The 14,052-nt window shown below is 38.1% G+C and overlaps 1 long non-coding RNA gene across 1 annotated transcript; it reads right to left on the minus strand.

Annotated features, from left to right (window-relative positions):
- Positions 1 to 704: 704 nt before the first annotated feature.
- Positions 705 to 11,537, minus strand: LOC128607663 (uncharacterized). The gene is made up of 3 exons (XR_008385930.1): positions 11,042 to 11,537; positions 8,250 to 8,339; positions 705 to 778 (listed from the first exon to the last, which is right to left on the minus strand). It is a non-coding gene; the product is annotated as an uncharacterized LOC128607663 (long non-coding RNA).
- Positions 11,538 to 14,052: the final 2,515 nt, after the last annotated feature.

The following is a 14,052-nucleotide window of genomic DNA, read 5'->3' on the forward strand; positions in this document are numbered from 1 at the left end:
GTGTTATTCTGGCTCCTCCTATCTTATGCCCATTTTCATCATATTGGTGAACAGTGTAAGGTCTTGAATATAAATTTACATGCATTCAGACTCCACTGTACACTTCTTAAACACATTGCAAGAGAATAGAGAAAAAACAGTCTGCATTCAGAGGACAAAAAAAATGACTTGTTTCCATTCTGGAATGTAGAGTTAAAAACTGGCATATGACAGACATTTGTATTGTCACTTTCTTTTCCTTTGTTTTTTTTCTTTTTTTCCTTCTCCTCAAAGGCTATCAAGTTAGAAAACACCAGTGTCATTAATAGGACAGGAAAAACCTATGAAGTTGTTTTGTCTGATTTACTTTCATTATATTTTTCTACCATCCCTGAGATGAGAGGGGAGCCCAATTTGTTATCTAAGTATCTACAGGAACTGCAATCATAAACCCTGGCAAGCAATGCACTGTGACAAATTGGATATGGTGCGTTTAAACTTCTCTACTGTAACATTTTCTTGTGAGAACTAGTATCTTTGCAAAGCATGATTGCATTATCAACATGTGAGTGCTCCACTTATTGTGAAGCTAAGTGAAGCCAACATTTGTGAGATGCTCATTTAATGTTTAATATTTTTCTTTGCTTTGCTTTGCTGCTTCATTACAGTGACCTCTGGAAGTTGACAGGCTCCAGTAGTTGCAGTAGAGTATCTGGACTTCTGGAGACATCTGGAGAATCCTTTATTGTATTTGCTTGCCAAAACAGGGATGCTTTTGCAAGTCTGACTTTTAAGCACCCTACATCGCAGGAAAAAAACAAGAACAAGGACATTAGTCATAGACCTTTTCTACTCCCACTTTAGAACATTTAATAGTGCATTTGTAATACTGTGCTCATTAAATGCAGCAATTACAATGCCAAAACATGTAGAAACAATAAAAGTCTACAAAGCAAATGGCAATGAGATCTTAAGGAATCAAGAACCAGAGAGGTTTTAAGAGTAAGAGTTCTCAGATGGTATGTAACACATAACATGTATCATAAGAACACATCCCAGATATAATGGACCAGGTGTTGAAATTTGGGCAATATCCCTTGAGGGCAATATTCAGGATTTGCCTTTTCACCACTAACCCAAGGTGGTCAAAGGCTGTGAGTCATATAATTCATTGTAATGTCATGTTTGCAGTGAATTCAAAATTAAATTGTCTGTAATTGAATTGTCAGCATTTATTCCTTCCTCCAGCCTTACTAGCCTGTTTGAGTGGTTGCCCTTGACAAACGATGAATTGTTGATGGGTGAGCCTGATCATTTAGCTGGTTTAACACTACTTCTAACTTCTTTATTTAGAGTTGGCATTTCCCTCCACACAACACACCTTTTTTCTCTACATTTGGGATGGTCTACACCCATATTTCATTCTGTACCCAGTGGGTAGCCACATATAACCATGCTACATCTTGCATTAAAGTAGCTAGTGTTTGAATTCCTTGGAAGTTAATTATGGTTGCCATGGTCACATGTTCTAAAAGTCATGGATTGTCACATGTTCTCAAAGTCACGGAATTGACCATCACAAGGATGCTGTGTCTGACTCTGGCATCTGACTGCATACTGTAGTAATGCCTAGGTTAACATGAAATGCTTGGCTGGCAGATCTGAACCTTGGGTTAGAGTCGAATTTGGCCCAAGGCCCTTAGCCTAAACTGCTTGCTAGTTGCAAATGACAGTTAAGCACAAGAAACCCAATAACATAAAAAAGTCTGAGTTACTTTATAGATGACTCAACCACTTCCCAACTGACAGGGGTTAGGTGAAATCAAGGATTGAGGAACTGAATACATGGAAGTTGAGGAACCCTCCCAACTCTCATACATTCACTGAGGTTTGTTGATGAATAGTGTGAAAAGACACTTTATGTCTCAGGGTACTACGCTCTAGAAGCATAGTTTTGCTGTCATAGTTAGACCTGCTGGAGTCTACTGCACTCTGACCACACTGCACACCCTTTTAAACCACTATAGGACAAAAGAATACCTATTAATCTGCTCTTGCTCTCTCTTGCTCACTCTCTTTCTCTCTCTCTCTCTCTGTGTGTGTGTGTGTGTGTGTGTTTGTGTGTGTGTGTGTGTTGAGCTACACGTTACACTGCTGTCTGATGAAATGATTCTGCCTGATCGTGACTACCTCTGCCCTCAGGATCTGTCTGGCCCATCTGGATGTTATACATTTACTTGGAGCTTCCTTCACCTGAGAATCACTACTACTGAGTGATTAAATAGCCTAATAGCCTAAAGATTGATATGAGATTGCTGTGGATGGTACCACATAAATACCCCAAATATTGTGGTGGATAGTACCACGGGGATAGCCTACAGATTGTGCTTACAGTACCAAGAACAGTTTACACCAAAATCTCACCCATTATGCAGTAAATAAGTTCTGTAATGTATACTGTGTATTTAAAGTGAAAAGCTCTACTGCAAACACAAAAGACCCAAATGCTCATAACAGACATCCTTTCAACACACTCAGCAATGTTTGACTTTATACCAGACAGTTGTGGAAGCGTATTTTATAATTGCACTGCTGTCACCTAGAAGAACATTTGTTCCCCTTTGATCAGTTCCTCTCAATGTCTCATGGAGTATTTCCTTGCCACTCTTGCATCTGGCTTGCTCATTAAGGCTCTAAATCTATATGTGGATTACTGTAAAACTGCTTTTTGAAAATATCCATTGTTAAAAGCACTATATTAATAAAATTTAATTGAGTTGAATTGAGAATGTGCAACTTGGAGGCTTGTACTTCTTACTTATAGCTCAGGGGCAAGTCATCCTTCTTATGTACCTGTGCAGGATGTTGACTTAAAATGTCTCTGAAAAAATGCCTTTTTGCTAGCAATTATTTCAAGTAAAATAGTTGAGGAGTTGTATGCTCTGGTGATAAGCTTCTGCTACAATATCCCTTGTACTAATCAAGTCAAGAGGGAATGGAGATGTTGAGATTAATGGACTAAGCACTAAACTAGGCAACTGTAGTATGGCAACAAGGAGGTGAAGCAACCAGAATGTACAATCACTTTATGGCTATATACGCTATATAAAAAAAGACTTTCCATTACTATAACATTATGATCCCCACATATCATGGATGGAGGAAGAAATAGTTTGCCATTCTGCCAAAAAGCAATCTCACCATATCTGGCACTGCCACTGAAAGCCCAGAACCAGATTTCAAGGTGGAAATTCCCTCAGTCTATAAGGAATATAATGAAGTGTTCAGCAGTGGTTTACATGTACATGAGCACAAAGCTATGGAGGAGTACATTGTGGAAGCTCTCAAACTTGTATATATCCATCCCTCCACTTCACCTTCGCCACAAGATGGTGGACTCAGATCTTGTAATGATTATTGTTTATTAAAGCAAGTAACAATGAAATATCATTATCCTTTGCCACTTGTCCTAGCAGTGCTTGAACAACTTAAGGAGGTGCACATATTCACAAAATTCAACCTCAGAAGTGCCTGCAATCTGATTTGCATTTGTGAGTGTAATGATTGGAAAACAGCCTTTAGCACCAACTTTGGCCACTACAGGTATTGTGTTATGCTGTATGGGCTCTCTAATGCCCCCTATGTCTTCCAGATGTTGATTAATATTTTGCACACTCTGTTGGGTAAATTTGTCATTGCATACAGGATGATATTCTGATTTACTCTCCTTTTCTAGAGTGCCAGGTTTACCATGTCAAGGATGGTGCTGGTCAAACTTCTAGATCACCAGCTTGATGTTAAATAGGTGCAGTGTGAATTCATGTGCCCCAAGTATTGTTTCTTGGATATATTGTCAACAAAAAAGGAGTAATAATGTACCAACTAAGGGCAATGCCATGAAGAAATGGCCCATTTCACACATCTCTGATGCTGAGGAGACTTAACGTTTGATCTACAAACATTTGATCATCAAACATCTGACTTAACATCTGATGCTGAGAAGACTTAGGTCATTTAACATTTGTAGAAACATGCTGCAGATGTTTTACCAGGCAGCCATCCCAGTTGCTATCAAACTCTACTCCTTTTACCTTTTTATTTGCTTTTATATATTGCTTACTTTTAAATGTTGTTATAATCATATCTCTCTTATCTTATCTCTAATCTTTAATTTGTAAATTTCTATAGGAGATTCAATCAGGGCTTTTATTTCTTATCAACCTGATGGAAAGAATGTTAAAGCTGATTCCCTGCCCAGAATTTACCCAGCAACCCAGCGGGAAAAAGTTCTGGAGCTTATCCTCCCAGAATTGTGTGTCATAGGATGCATTTCCTGAGATATTGACCAAAAGATAACCAGAGCAAACAAAGTACAGCTCATGCCAGAACAATCTCCCCATGACAAACAGTATGTTTCACATTGCCTAAGAAATGAATCAACTGGGTTCATACCTCCTTGGCGACGGGATACTCTGGCACTCACAAGAACTCCAAACTGTTGTCATATGCACACAGATATCCACAGGTTCTCCATGTGCTTCGCATGCTCCACCAGTGCTAAAACAAAAGATATCTGCCTGCTGAAAAGCTGCTTCCACTGCCCATACCACAACACCCCTGGTCACACCTTGCTTTGGGTTTCATCACCAATCTCCCATCTTCATAGTAGAAAACAACCATTTTGATCACTATAGACTAGTTTACTAGGTCCCTACAACTCATTCCCCTACCAGCATTGCCATATGTCTTAGAAACAGCTAAACTCTTGTTCACATATGTGTTTCAATATTTTGGAATCCCTGAAGACATTGTTTATGGAGAAATTGGGAGTCGCAGTCACTCTCACATAAGGGTTATCCCCTGCAATCTAATGGACAGGTGGAACAAGTCAACTAAGAAATTGGACGATTTCTTAGAACATTTTGCACAGGCAATCAGGAGGACTGATCCTGGTACTTACTTTGGGCCAAATATGAGCAAAATATCTTCTATCACTCAGCCACTCAGTTACCCCAGTGTGTACTACTGTAGGTTATCAGCCTACACAACAACAATGCACCACAACACAACAACATGGCTGAATCCTATTCTACTTCCCAGCAACAGCATGGACTACACAGCCCATTCACACATTCTAGTTCACCAGACTTCCAATAATACACCTGAGCTCAAATACAGGCACCATTTAAATAACCCAGACTTTTGCATGCGCACACTCACACACACACATAAACACACACACATAAACACACACACACACACACACACACACACACACACACACACACACACACACTTGCTCCAGGCAATGCCTACTGAAGATTCCTAGCTTTTGATTTGGTGATTTGGTGTTGCTATTCTGGTTATGACATTGTCTGATTGCATGACCTGTGCCTGTTTACTGACACTTATATTGGATTTGTGTTTTGGATTGGTTGCCTTAATTTAAATATCATCTTCACTTGCATCCATCTCTGTTGCCTGCCTAACATAGTGCTTAATTACCCATCATAATGAGGCTAGTTGTCAATAAAAGTAACATCTCTATTATTGTAATGATCACTATTATTATAAAGATTATTTGAGAAAATTATCCAACATACTGAGTATGAGAGACAATAATGAGTAAGCGTAATTAAAGGGAAGCCATATACATATGGAGTATATTTGCAGATATTTTTCTCATAAAAACTAGCAATATCAGCAATGCCACCCATTTCTCATATATCATAGCAAGCAGATCTAATGTGAACAGATTGGTGCCTTTATCTGAAATCTCTAGATTGAATTAAGGCAGTTGAATTAAGACAGAATTAAGTGTGAAGAGAAATGGGTTCTCATGAGGTGAATAGGTGCACCTCATGACACAACACCAAATTGTGACACAAACAAAACACGTGTCCCGTGTTTTGTCTGCTATTTTGAAAATAAAAACGTTGATCTGCGCTTGCTTCTGCCTCACCTCCCGTTTCGTAACAGCTGCATGAATTTAATCTGGAATGTTTCTAGTCACTTTTCTGCTAATTTTTAGTTGGACCAAAATGCACAAATGCAGGCATAGATAAATATTGCAACTCATCAATGATCACAGCTCTTGAAAATTCCTTCCTAAAAAGCTGGGATGTGTGAAGAATTTCATTGTAATGTAATGTATATGTGTCACGTATCGTGACGTAACGGAGATAAGGTAGGATGCAAGCGCAGTGTGAACAGTTTTATTGAGAGACACACAGGCAGGTAAATCCAGAACGTGATCCAAAAACGTAATCCAGTAACATGCAAAGTTCAGACGATCGGCAAACAGGCATAAACGAGGCAAGGCAGGAATCAAAGTCGTGGTCACGGGATACAGGGTCGATATACCAAACATGAAACATAAACAACAGCGAGGGACTGGTAGCAGAGAAACCAGCGTGAACTTAACAAACGAACCGAAACATGAAACATGAAACATGAAACATGAAACTATGGACTGACTGTGGTTATCTATTGTAAGGACTCTAAACTAATCTACTATAACTCATTCAATATTCCGCGTTGTGTGCTGGGAGGCACGCGGTATATATGCGGAGATAATCAGCGTTGTAATGGCGGACGGCTGAGGGCAATTCAGACACACGTGAAACTACAACCAATGACAGAACGGGGAGGAGACATGACAGAAACATAAACAAATGCACGTTTCGAAATGTCACGATTGTCCACAAGGGAAAAGCAGGTACTCGCGCACCTGCTCGTGCACGCGCGCTCACATGCTCCACAGCGCGCTGCTTAAAGGGGAACTCGTGACAATATGTAACAAATAAAGGCTTTCTTCTAAATAATATTCATCTTATTGAATACATTCATAGCTGATTTTGGGTAGGCAAAAAATTGTATAATAATTAATATTTTTGTCCAAGCTGACCTTATTCAAAAGCCTACAATTAACAATACATATTTGTTTTGTTGAGATCATATGCTGTTATCAAAGTGAGATGCAGTAATATATTAAACTACAGGATAACTATAAAACTATAACTATAAAACAAAACTCTCAGTTAAACACCAGCATTGTTGTTTCATTCATGGTATGATTGATAATAACTGTGCATCAGATAACTGGAGCAGAGTAGGTCTTAAATTATAGGGTTAGGGCTAGGGTTAAAAACATGGCTAAAGACTGATTTTGAGAACTTGAATTTGAATGATCTCAAAATCTGTTTCTGGAAGAAAGGGGATTGGTTGAGAGTGACCAGTCAGAGCAGTGGGAACATTTTTCCGTCCCCAAAGTCTTCAACTTGACTCTTTGGCAGAGTGTAGCACTACAAGTGAACAATGGCAAATCACAAGTGTGTCAATGCTAAACACAAGCCAAATGTATGTACACTGATTGTTTTAAAAATAATTCTAATTATTTTAGGTTGTTTTTCCACATTGCAAAAACTGACATCTTTCCAAATGAAAATATCTCGAACATAGTCAAATGTATCTAGTATTTCCTATTATAAGATTACAATATACCAAATATAAGATTATTAAACCTATTTCAAGACATTAATTGACATTCATGCAAGGATTTTATTTGTAACCATGTTCATTTAATTAAGATTACTAATTTGGTATTTGTTGTTATTATTGTGCTACAACAAAAACTACCACATAAAAAACACCTGTATATACTAATTGTAGAAACATCCTATCTCCTCTCTCCTGCAGTCCTCCTCCTTTTAAGAGCTGGTACATCATTAAAGATAGGACTTCTGGTCTTTCATGGTCAAGGGCTGAAGAAGGTAGGACCAAGCTGAATCCAGAAGGCATCAATTAGAGTTAGGGGAAGCACCCCAGAATTGTCAGAATAAAATTCCAATGATCCCCAGCCTGCAACATTGTTACAGGACTACCAGTCAAGCACCTAGCCTCACTGGCAATCACCAGAGATTATGTGCCTGTGTCAGGTCAACCCACATCACAGACTTCAGCCCCCAACATGCACCGCGGACTACAGACTTTACACAACAGCTTGTGCCCTATTCCAATTTTCCCAAATGATTTGGTGAAAATGGTATTATTTAAAAATTTGTTCTTATGACAATTATTGCTCTTGAGGAAAAGTAAATAGTTTCTATAATTGTTTTAGTGGAAAAATCTTACTCACTGGGTAATGTTTATTTCATAGAATCACAATAATTCTGTTGGTGACTCTACATTTATTGCACATATACCAATTAATATTTACTTTGAAGTTTATAAATCCCCCAGTTTTGTAAAATAATGTGCCAATGCCTTACTGTCTGGCCTGCCAGAGGAAAGCTGTGTAGTGCCTCTGTGATCTTGTAACCAGACCTAGGGTTAAGTCTTGTGATTCCTGTTCAGGTTGGCTGAAAGAACAGGAAAACATAAATTCAGTAATCAAGGAAATTGCAAGAATTCTCAAAAGGATGGTGTGAACTATAATGAGATATTACAGTTTGCGTTTTTGAAGAAAGTGCTGTAAATTCATAATTAAATATTATACAGCTGGTAACATTTTCTAAACAAACATATAATTCTCCTAAATACAGGGGTGGACAAATCAGTAGTCTGGGTGCCCAGACAGTAGTCGGGGTAAAGCAAATTTCATGTCTAGGCTTTTATTTATTTATTTATTTATTTAATTTATTATTATTTGTAGTTGCCTGACGGACAAGTAGGTTCAAATGAAAATATTTTCATTTGGTATGTATGCTTAAACTTAGTGGGCTTTATGGTGTTGTGATGGACCTCAATGCTGTAACTATAATGTGCACTACTCATTACAAGTCCTGAAGCCTGCTGAAATACAAATATTGGCTGATCTGGTTGATGGTAGAACCATATGTACTAGGGAAATTAATTAGCATGCAAAATAAAGTCCAGCAAAAAGCTATCATATACAGTGGGGGAAATAAGTATTGGATGTGTCATAATTTTTTCAGTAAATATATTTCCAATGAGGCTATTCACATGGAATTTTCACCAGACATCAGTATTAACTCAAGGAATCAGGAAATATAAAGAATTCACAACATTAAAATCCATAAATTAAGTTATGTGTAATAAAGTGGAATGACACAAGTGGAATGACACAGATAAAAAGATTGTACACACTAAGAAAAAGCAGACAAGGAACCAGCTGAAATACATAACAAATTATACCCCCTATCTGTGCAAATTAATATCAGCTGGGTTAGTGAATTGATGGTCTATAAAAAGGCTTTTCGTTACCAAGGTGTCACACAAGAAACATCTCATGATGTGTAAAAGCAAAGAGCTCTCCCAAGACCTTCGGAACCTTGTTGTTGCAAAACATATTGACGGAATCAGATAAAGACATATTTCAAAACTTCTGAATCTTCCAGTAAGCACCATTGGGGCCATTATCTGCAAGTGGAAGCAACATCACTCTGTCATTAACTGGCTATGCACAGGAGCTCCTCGCAAGGTCTCTGACCAGGGAGTCAGAAGAATAGTCATAAGAGTAGCCCAAGAGCCAAGGACCACTCAGAAAGAGCTCCAGAAACACTTGGAGGCAGCAGGTGCCATCGTCACAGGGAAAACAATAGGCAATGAACTCCACTGCTCACACTCACCCTGCAAGACTCCATTACTAAAGAAAATGCATATTGAAGCTCATTTAAAGTTTGCTACAACTCATTTGGACAAGCCTATTGTCACGTCGCGGTGAACTCCAGACTACAGTTCCCAGAGTGCAGCGCCAACTACAAACATGGCTGACGAGAACTACACTTCCCAGTCACGCACGTGCTCACGTTCGACGGAGTACTGAGTGCGGACACCTGTACTCCATCGTAGGTTATAAAGGACCTTGTTAACTTCAGAGCCTCGTGAAGTAAACACTCAGCAGTCTTACCTCTGTCGTTCACCAAGTCTTTGTCGTTATTTTGGATTTCTACGGTTTTTGGATTTTCCGCCTGTATTTGGATTACGATTCCCTGCCTAGGCCTGTTTGGATTGTTTGCCCGATCGCCTGACACTCGCACTTTAGTCCCATTCGCCTGTGCTTGCTTCCAACCAGGTACCGTAACACCTATGAAGTACTGGGAGAGGGTAGTCTGGTCAGATGAGAGAAAAATTGAACTTTTTGATTGACATACTACACACAATGTTTGGAGAATAAATGGCACTGCACATCACCCTAAAACACTATTCCAACAGTGAAGTTTGGAGCTGGAAGCATCATGGTCTGGGGCTGTTTTTCATTACATGGTACTGGCAGACTTCATATAATTGAAGGAACAATGAATAAAGCCCTTTACTGGAAGATTCTTGAGAATAATCTGCTGCCATTCACCAGAATGATGAAGATGAGACGTGGGTAGACCTTCCAACAGGACAACGATCCAAAGCATGCAGCAAAGGAAACTCTCAATTGGTTTCAGAGAAAAAAAAAATCAAGGTGTTAGAATGGCCCAATCAATCACCTGACTTGAATCCAATTGAACAAGATATAAAGACAATATGTTTAGAAGAATGGACCAAATCACTCCTAAATACTGCTGCCAATTAATTTCTTCATACGGGAACTGTCTTGAAGCTGTCATTACAAACAAAGGCTTCTCCACAAAGTATTTAATAAATTTCAGTTAGCATGTTCAATACTTTTTTTCCTGTGTCATTCCACTTTTTGTTACACATAACTTTATTTATGGACTTTAATTTTGTGAATTCTTTATATTTCTGGATTTCTTGAGTTAATACTGATGTCTGGTGAAAATTTCATGTGAACACAGTGTGCTACATCATAAACTTTGTTAGAATATGATAATATCCAGAAACTCATTCATTTCCCAGTATTACTGCACTTAACTAGCTAACTATCTCACCACCTGTTATTATTATTACTTTAATTAGCACTAGTCAGTTTAGTCTTTGGTCTAGTCAGTTAGCTTTCTGGGCAACTAAAACATGGGACTGTGCAGCACATTGGATCTTTCATTTGCCTGGTTGTATAAACTAATGAGTGTATGATTTGTTCACCCCTTATATAGGCTTTTTATATAATGAAACTGTACAGTTAAAAATATTTAACTTTAGTCCTTACCAGTATAACAAGATTACTTCTCTCCCGCTCTCTGTCTCTCACTCCTGGTCTTATAAATTAAAACACAGTAGAGATACTTCATAGGTTTTTCCAGTGCAAAGCCTTATAACATCTTCCATTGTTTTTGTAGACATGCTGAAATTGCAAAAACACATCAAGAAACACTCATATACACAGATTCGGAAGACACTATAGCACACTGCAAGTTTAAAAAGCACCCTATTTTAGAATATGCAATTTGATAATCACAATAATTCCTCTGTGGAAATGCCTGACCACCCACTCAAATGTACTTTACAAAATGACGTAAAGCTGTTAGATATAAATTTGGGTGAGATAAGCAAGGATTATAAGACCAAAAGGTAGACACACATTACTTATTTAATGCATGACATACTATAGTTCTTCACTAAAGAGATAAGTGAGACCCCTGGCAAAAATTATGGAATCACCACACTCAGAGGATGTTAACCTGACTTTTTTTACATTGTAGCAAATAAACAAATCACATATGACACAAAAGTATTTTTGTTTAATAACTGAACAATTTGTCTTCGTGAAACGTACCTCAAACAAATTAAATGAAATTAACAAGTAGGGGGAAAAACTATGGAATCACTCAATGTTGAGGGTATAAATTAGGGAATCACCCCTAATTTATTGAAAGGAAACATGGCCCCATCAAGACAGTTGCCAATTGAAACAATGGAAAGGATTATAAACCTCTGGAACTCTGGCATGATGTGTTGGCAAAAGACATTGTTTGTTCCCAGTCAGCTGTGTCTAAAATTTGGTGCAAGTATAAACAAAATGGGAAGGTTAAAAAACTGGAAAGCATACAGGTATACCAAGGAAGATGGCAAATGTCAGGATGGAAAACTCAAAGCAATATGCTTTGAAAATCATGTAGATGATTGGATTAAAGTGATATTCAGTGATGAATCATGAATCTGCATTGGCCAAGGAGATGATGCTTTTGTCTTGTGCCATTCTAATGAAACATATAAAGATGACTGCCTGAAGAAAACAATCAAATTTCCCCACTCATTTATGATATGGGGTTGCATGTCAAGTAAAGAACCAGGACCTTAACAGTCAATGCACAGGTGTACATTAAAATTTTGTACACTTTTCTAATTCCATCGATATAAAATAGGCTTGGTGATGATGAAGTAATTTTTCAGAATGATAATGCATCTTGCCACACAGCAAAGAGAGTTAACACTTTTCTTCAGGAAAGGCATATCAACTCAATTTATTGTGGAAATTGGTCGATGACAAGGCTCCATCCTGCAAAGCTGATCTGTCAACCGCTATTCAAGAAAGTTGGAACCAGCTTGATGGAGAACATTGTTATTGAAGTCCATGCCTCAAAGAATTCAGGCCATCATAAAAGCCTGAGGTGGAGTACTAACTGTGATATTTTTGTTGATGATTCCATAATTTTTCCCCAATATTGAGTGATTCCATGATTTTTTCCTCTACTTGATTTTGAATAAAATATGCCATTCATGAAAACAATTTAATTTCATTTGTTTGAGGTATGTTTAATGAAGCCAGAATGTTCAGCTATTAAACAAAAATGGTTTTGTGTCATAGCTGTGATTTGTTTATTTTCTATGAAGTAAAAAAACTGGGTGAGTGTAGTGATTCCATAATTTTTGCCAGGGGTTGTACAGTAAACATAACCATGTGAAAAAATAAGTACACCCCATTGAAATTGTTGGCTTTTTTGACATATTTGGACAAGCAAACAAAATCATCTTTGAAACAGTGCCTATTAATAAAGTTGATATACTTTAACAAAATCACAAGGAAAATTTGCTTTTCCAATCATTTATTCAACAGAAATATCAATAGATGTGATATTCTTCTGTGGAAAAAGTAAGTACACCCTCGGCCACAGAAGCTAGCAGTGCCCCCTTTAGCAGAAATAACTTTTTGTAGACATTTTGCATAATTGCCCACCAGGCTTGATGGAATTTAAAACCACTCTTCCATGCAATATTCTTTCAGTTGCAAGATGTTTGGGTGTTTTCTTGCATGTACTGTCTGTTTCAAATCCTCTCACAACAAATCCGGGCTTTGACTAAGCCATTCCATTACCCTCCATTTCTTCTTTTTGAGCCATTCCTTGGTGAATTTTCTAGTGTGCTCAGGATCACTATCCTGTTGAAAGGTCCATTTTCAGTTCAACTTCCGGACAGATCTCCTCACATTATCTTCAAGCACTCTTTGATATGATGCAGAATTCATAGCTGGATCAATGAATGCAAGCTGTCCAGTCCCTGAGGCAGTGAAGCAACCCCATATCATAACATTTCCACCACTGTGCTTCACAGTTGGTATGAGGTGCTTTTGTTGAAAAGCTGGCTTTGGTCTGTGCCAAACATGTCTACTGTTACTGTGGCCAAACAACTCTATCTTTGATTTGTCTGTCCAAAGCATATTCCAAAAGGCCTTGTCTTTGTCTATATGCTCATTGGCAAACTGTAGGCATTCTTTAAAGTTCTTTTTAAACAGCAAATGCTTGTTGTGGCATGCCTCCCATGTAGGTCCAATTTGTGCAATCACTTTCTGATTGTTGAAGCATGCACCATGACACCAACAGTTGCAAGACTTTCTAACAGATCCTATGATGACTGTAGTCTTGCAAAGGCTTTTTCCTGGCATGCCACCCATGCAGGTCAAATTTGTGCAATCTCTTTCTGATTGTAGAAGCACTGACTTTGAGAATTGCAAGACTTACTAGCAGATCCTGTAATGAAGCTTTGGGGCTCTTGGGGATTTCCATTTGCATCAGATGGTCTGCTCTTGGGCTGAATTTGTTGAGACAGCCAGTCCTGGACAAATTGGCAGTCGTTTGAAATCTGCGCAACTTGTACATTATTTTCCTTACAGTGGAATGATGTATTTCAAATAATTTGGAGATCTTTTTAAATATGCCCATGGGCATCAATAACCATTTTTCTGAAGGCCTTACAGAACTCTTTAGATATTGGCATGATGAC

Source organism: Ictalurus furcatus, chromosome 5, assembly GCF_023375685.1.
Source record: "Ictalurus furcatus strain D&B chromosome 5, Billie_1.0, whole genome shotgun sequence".
NCBI lineage: Eukaryota > Metazoa > Chordata > Actinopteri > Siluriformes > Ictaluridae > Ictalurus > Ictalurus furcatus.